We start from the raw sequence: 6,148 nt of genomic DNA, 5'->3' as shown, positions 1-6,148 counted from the left end.
CAGCTGGTGGCAGTGAGTGGGTCTCTGTCCCCTTGCCAACAGCTGGGGGCGGGGCTGTGGTCTGACACAGAAATTGACCTTTTTATAGAAAGAGGAAGAAACTCTGGGACATGGTTCTGGAAACTTCTGGGAGAGGAGTCTAGAGTTACCGAGTGCGGTCGGTCGCGGTGCCTGGGCCCCGCCTCTTGCAGAGCCCTGAGGAGGGCTCGGGGTCAGCCCCGCCTGGGCCCGGCAGCCTCGCTCCAGCTCTGGTGCCTGCGCGGCCAGGTCCACTCCCGTCAGCCGTTTGCTGACGCTCAGTCCGTTCCGTGGTGGCACCAACTTTTTTCTGTCCCGGCCTCTTCCTGCGGGTACCTCTGTCCCGGCCTCTTCCTGCGGGTACCTCTGTCGTCTGCCTGCTTCCAGCTCCCACGTGAGCCCGTGATGCAGCAGAGACAGCCTCTCTAGCCGTGCGGGCTTAGCCAGCCGAGAGTGGGTTGGAAAGAATACTCTGGAGGGGCTGGCGCCGTGCAGGGAGTTAAGCCGCCGCCTGACAGCAGCACCCGTGAGTGCCGGGTGGAGTCCCGGCTGCTCCACTCCAACCCAGCTCCCTGCGGAGGGCGGTGCAGCGCTCGGGGCCTGCCACCCACGTGGGAGACGCTGATGGAGTTCCAGGCTCCCGGCTTTGGCCTGCACTGACCCTAGCCATTGTGGCCATCGGGGGAAAGAACCAGAGGATGGAAGGTGTCTCACTGTCTTTCCAACACCTCATGAACAGGACACTGCGGAGTATAGGTGTTTGGCTTAACGCTAGCAATGCCTGTGTTCCACATCAGAGCCCCTGGACTTGTTCTCAGCTCCGGACCCTGACTCCAGCTTCCTGCTACTGTGCACCTGGGAGGCAGTCGGTCCCTTGGGTCCCTGCCACCATGCGGGAGACCTAGACTGAGCTGGCTGTATTTTGGGGGGAACCAGCAGTTGGAACCTCATTTGTCCGCCTCTCAAAGAAAAGGTTACTTGGGAAGACCTTGGCACCTTCAGTAAGTCCTCTGCACTCAGAGGTGAGCACACGACCTTGGGTTCCTTAGACCAAGAAGCCCCCCTCTGCGTGCTTAAGGCAGGAGGGGGTGGGGAAGCCTGGGCGGGGCGGGGCTGGGCTGGGGGGGCGGGGACGGAGGACAGCACCCAGGGAGGCTGAGCCCCTGCTCGCTGGTCCACACATGCCGGGCCGTCCTGTTTGCGCTGCAGTGAGCTGACCCTGGTCGCCCCCCCACCCCCTGCCGAGCCTCTGCAGGTGTGGCAGGGGCGCGGTGAGGCCCGGGCAGGTGCTGGTGTTGAGTCGACTTGAGAGGTGGTTCTGAGACGGGATCACCTCCCCAGAGGCCTGCACGGCCACGTGGCGGGTAGGGCTCAGCATGTGCAGACGCGGGGCGCGGGCCCCCCCAGAGAGCCTCCTGCATCCGCGTGTGGCTGCCTGGGCCGCAGGGTTCACAGAAGCCCCCCACCCCCGTGAGCACACTGGCTGTGCAGCAGGAGCCCAGGCAGGCCAGGCCACTTGGGTTCAAGTCACTTTTGCCACTTTCACAGCTGGGGGGGGGGGCATTTGGCACAGCCTTTGAGATGTCACTCAGGATGCCCGAGTCCCAGACTGCAGTCCTGGGTTTGAGTCCCGGCCTCTGTGCCCAGCTTCCTGCCAGTGCCCACCTGGGAGGCAGCAGGTGCAGGTGCCACCCACAGGGGACTGGATGGAGTCCCTGGCCACTGGCTACAGTCTGACGCAGCCCCAGCTGTAGGCAGGCATTTGGGGGAGTGGAGCAGTGGAAGATCTCTGTCTCTGCTTTCAAGTGAAAATAAATAAAACTGAAGATTTAAAAGCAAAAGCTGGGGGGCCAGCGCCTGCGCTGCCAGCATCCCAGTTCCAGTCCCGGCTGCTCCTCTTCCCATCCAGCTCTCTGCTGTGGCCCGGGAGGGCAGTGGGAGGATGGCCCAAGGACCCTGCACCCAGGTGGGAGACCCGGAAGAAGCTCCTGGCTCCTGGCTTCAGATCAGTCCAACTCCGGCCATTGCGGCCATTTGGGGAGTGAACCAGCGGATGGAAGACTCACTCTCTCTCTCTCTCTCTCTCTCTTTCTCTCTTTCTCCTCTCTCTGCCTCTCTTCTCTCTGTGTAACTCTGACTTTCAAATAAATAAATAAATCTTTGAAAAAAATTTTGAAAAATAAAAAAAAATTTAATTATTAAAAAAAAGCTGGAAGAACTGCCCAGCTCCCTGAATCAGTTTATTCTGAAAAGTGGGTGAGGGCGTGGCCGGTGCACACACGCCCTCAGGAAGTGCTGCCGTGTGTCCCTTTGTTATTATTACTAATTCTTTTTTATTTGAGTTATAGACAGAGAAACAGAGAGAAAGGTCTTCCATCCGCTGGTTCACTCTCCAAATGGCTGCTACGGCCGGCGCTGCGCTGATCCGAAGCCAGGAGCCAGGTGCTTCTCCTGGTCTCCCATGGGGTGCAGGGCCCAAGCACTTGGGCCATCCTCCACTGCACTCCCGGGCCACAGCAGAGAGCTGGCCTGGAAGAGGGGAAACCGGCACTAGAACCTGGCACCCATATGGGATGCCGGCGCCGCAGGCGGAGGATTGACCAAGTGCGCCACGGCACCGGCCCCTGCTGTTACTAATTCTTTAGCACTTCCTCATCTGAAAGCAGAGTCAGCTTCCCTCCGCGGGTTCCCCCAGATGGGTTCCTTCAGGGCGGATTGGAATCCGAGCAGCCGCCTGCTCGCTGCCCTGGCAGAGAACGGGGCTTCTGGTAGGGGCGGGGAGGACAGCTGGAGTGTGGTGGGGCGGCCGGGGAGGGGCACCGAGGACACCCAGGGCCAGCGCTGGGCACCGGGTGCTGCTGTGACCTCTGCCCCCGTGGTGGCCCTCGAGGACCCCATCCAGGTCCTGCAGCCAGCCCTCCCCCGCCCCCCACCCTCGCATACACAGACCCCACGCCTTGGTCCCTGGACTGGTCCTCAAGGGCTCGGGGCACTCACCTTGCCCCTGGCTGTCCTGGGTCTGATGACTGCTGAGAGCTGGAACCGAGAGCAGGGCGTTGGCGTGGCGAGAGGTGGTGGCTGCCAGCCCCGAGGCTCGGGTCAGCAGCCTCCAGGAAGGGTGGTCGGGCCTGTGCTGGGGCCCTCCCTCCGCTCCGGTCCCTGACTCCTGGCAGCCCTTGGCTTTGGCTGTGGAGGACGGGGGTCGGGGGGCACTTGTGTAGCTGAACGAGAGGATGAGTTTGGGCACCTCATCTGCCTGTCTCGCCCCCACACGTGGCCCACGCCACTTTGCTGATGAGGCTTGCACGGGATGTGGTGGGCAGCGTCCAGCTTCCGGGCCCTGCCCAGCTGTGGCCGACCCTCCCCGAGATGTGCTCAGAGCTGCACAGGCTGTCCAGGCCCCAGGGGGAGGGGCAAGATAGAGAGCCCCGTCTCCCCGTGGACTTTCACTGGGCCAGGCTGCCCTATTCAGACAAGGCCGGTAGCTGGCGAGGTCCACCCCATGCCGGCTCGCCCTGCTGCCACCGACCTGGGACCTGACAACTGCATTTCGTCGCCATGGTTCTCGGTTTCCTATTTGCAAGGCGGGGTTGGTGCTGGTGGGCGGTTGGACTGGGGGTCAGGTGCACCAGATATTGGGACACCTGCCCCAAGGCCCCCAGTTTGCCCCTTGCCCGCCATTCCCACACAGCTGCTCCGTGCTTTGTCCCTGGCTCAGCGTGTGCCCAGTCCCTTCCCCAGGGAGCAGCAGCATGGGGGAGGGGTGTGCCCGGCCAGGTGAGAAGAAAAGCAGGCTGCAGGTGCACACTGTGGCCTCTGGGACTTCGTCCCCCCCAGCCAGGCCTGGGGGAGGAAGTGCCAGCAGGTGTCATGGCTGGCAGCAAGGGCTCAGCACTGCAGCCCAAGCAGGGACAGTGCCGTCACTCCTGGGCTGGGAGGAGAGGGCTCCGTGCCTACTTGTGGGCATAAGAGCCATGGCGGTCTGGCCAGGATCCCCAAGGCCCCTCTTCCATGAAGACCTGGTGCCTGGTCACAGGTGCACATGGACTCAGGGCCACCTGATGGCCGCCCGGGGGAAGACCTGCTCGTTCATGGTGTGCCTGGCCCAGCGCTGACTGGAGGAGGGCGAGGAGCCCAGGGGCTGTGAGAGCCACAGCCCAGCCGCCGAGCCCAGCTGCGGCAGCCTGCGCAGCACCCGCCTCTGCCCCAGCCGCTGCCCCAGCCCCTGACGCCTGGGCCACACGCCTCAGACACTGTTACAGACCCACTGGGACTTGGCTCCCCGACAGGCAGACGTTAAACCCCGCGTCTCATGTTCACACTGCAGGGCAGGCGTGTGCACAGCGCTGAGGACGCCAGTGAGACGCTGCACCCGCGCCGGAGTGCCTGGGTTTCGGTCACTGCAGGAGCCGGCTGGGGGGCTGGGGGCGGGATCCCCCCCACGGGTCCCTGCCAGGTGTGGGTCTGAGCCGCTCAGCCATGAGCAGCTGCCTACCTGGGGCGCAGGAAGGGCCCCCGAGGCTGCCGTCTTTAACTGAGCTGGGGCCTGCAGCAAGAGCCCCACCTGCCGGGTCGGGCCAGGAGAACGGTGGCCCTGGGTGACCCGTGGGACTTTGTGGGCATCTTAGGACTGGGCACTATGCCGAGTGCTCACCCTGGTGGCAGCAGTGGCCCCCTCGCTGGGAGAATGGGGCTGGGCAGGAGAGCCAGGGAAGGGGGCAGGAAGAGTGGAGAGGATTTGGGGGTCAGCGAGGGCAGCAGGGGCCTGGGGGCCTCTCAGGTTCCGGCCACAGGAGATGCGTGTGGCGGAACCCCTGGGCCTCGCTGAAGAGGTTTTCAGAGGTGCAAGGAGTTTCAGGGCCCAGAGACCAGCCATGGCCACAGGGCTGGCACAGCGTCACGCCCAGCTTCTCTGGGATGAAGTCTGGCCTTGCGCCCCCTGCAGACTGGCCCTCAGCCCAGGTGCATGGGCCTCACTTCCCCTGGGGCCCTGGGTTCCGCCCTGCCAGGAAAGGGCATCCCACAGCCGTTGATCCTGACCAGCCATCCCAGGACCAACAGCCGGGGTGGCTGTGGGCAAGGGCCACACACGGGCGAGGGGAGTGTGTGCAGGTGGGTGGAGCCAACAGCAGGTGCAAAGATGTGGTCAGGGGGTTCCGTGGGACAGGACCCCACGAGGCCTTGGGCACTGGGGTCACCACGTCCTGCACCAGAGGCTCCTCCCCAAGGCTCAAGGTTCTGCATCCATCTGTCCTGTCCCACAGCAGGTGGGGCCTGGTTGGGAGGGGGAACCCCAGGCAGTCCTGACCTGCTCGGGGCTCCTTTTGGCATTCCCGGACACCTACACCTGCCTGCTGTGTACTCCCAGGTCTGGCCACCAGGCGGCACCCAAGGCCAGGTTTTGAGCGGCTCAGGAGGCTGACCGGAAGTGAGTGGGCCTGGGCCAGCCAGCCTGGGAGGCTGTTATGCTTGGGCCACCGCCAGCTGCACCTGTCCCAACCCACGGTGGACAGGTGGCCTTGGTACCGCCTGGGTGGCAGCTTCTGAGCCTGGCGATGGACGGTGCTGGCGCAGTCGCCAGTTAGCACAGGGCCTGCTGGCCTGTCAGGCCCTGGCATCAAGGTGGCGGGGCTCTCCTTCCCCGAGGAGGTCTCCGCACAGTTCCAGCCCTTGCTGGGACCCCGGGGTCTGCCTCCTGAGAGATTCGTGTGCATTTTCCACAGCCCAAGCCGATGCTGCTTCCTGCCGCAGCCTTTGGGGACCTCCCGCCCCATCGTGCACAGGCCTCTTGGGCTGCATGATGCCCTGCCTCTCAGGGACACCCTGGAGCTGGGCCGTCCCCTCCCACCCAGGGGCCAGGGAGCCCACCAGGGCGTACCTGTGTTTGCAGGGTCCAGGGCAGGAAAAGGAGAGTGAGGGACGGGGCCTGGGCACGCGGCCTGGCTGGAGCCAGGAGCCCAGTCTGGAGCTGCTCTCCTGCCCCCAGAGCCGGGACAGGTAGGCACAAACAGCCCATCCAGTGGGCGGGCATTCGCACTGGTCGGGGCCCTGCCTCAATGTCAGAGTACCTGGCTCACCTAACACACGCCCTGCAGCACAGCACCCGATGGCCCAGTTATGGAGTCCCTGC

This window comes from Oryctolagus cuniculus, chromosome 20, assembly GCF_051225735.1.
Source record: "Oryctolagus cuniculus isolate XC-2025 breed Fujian yellow rabbit chromosome 20, ASM5122573v1, whole genome shotgun sequence".
In the NCBI taxonomy this organism is placed as follows: Eukaryota; Metazoa; Chordata; class Mammalia; order Lagomorpha; family Leporidae; genus Oryctolagus; species Oryctolagus cuniculus.
This window is presented reverse-complemented; position numbering follows the sequence as displayed.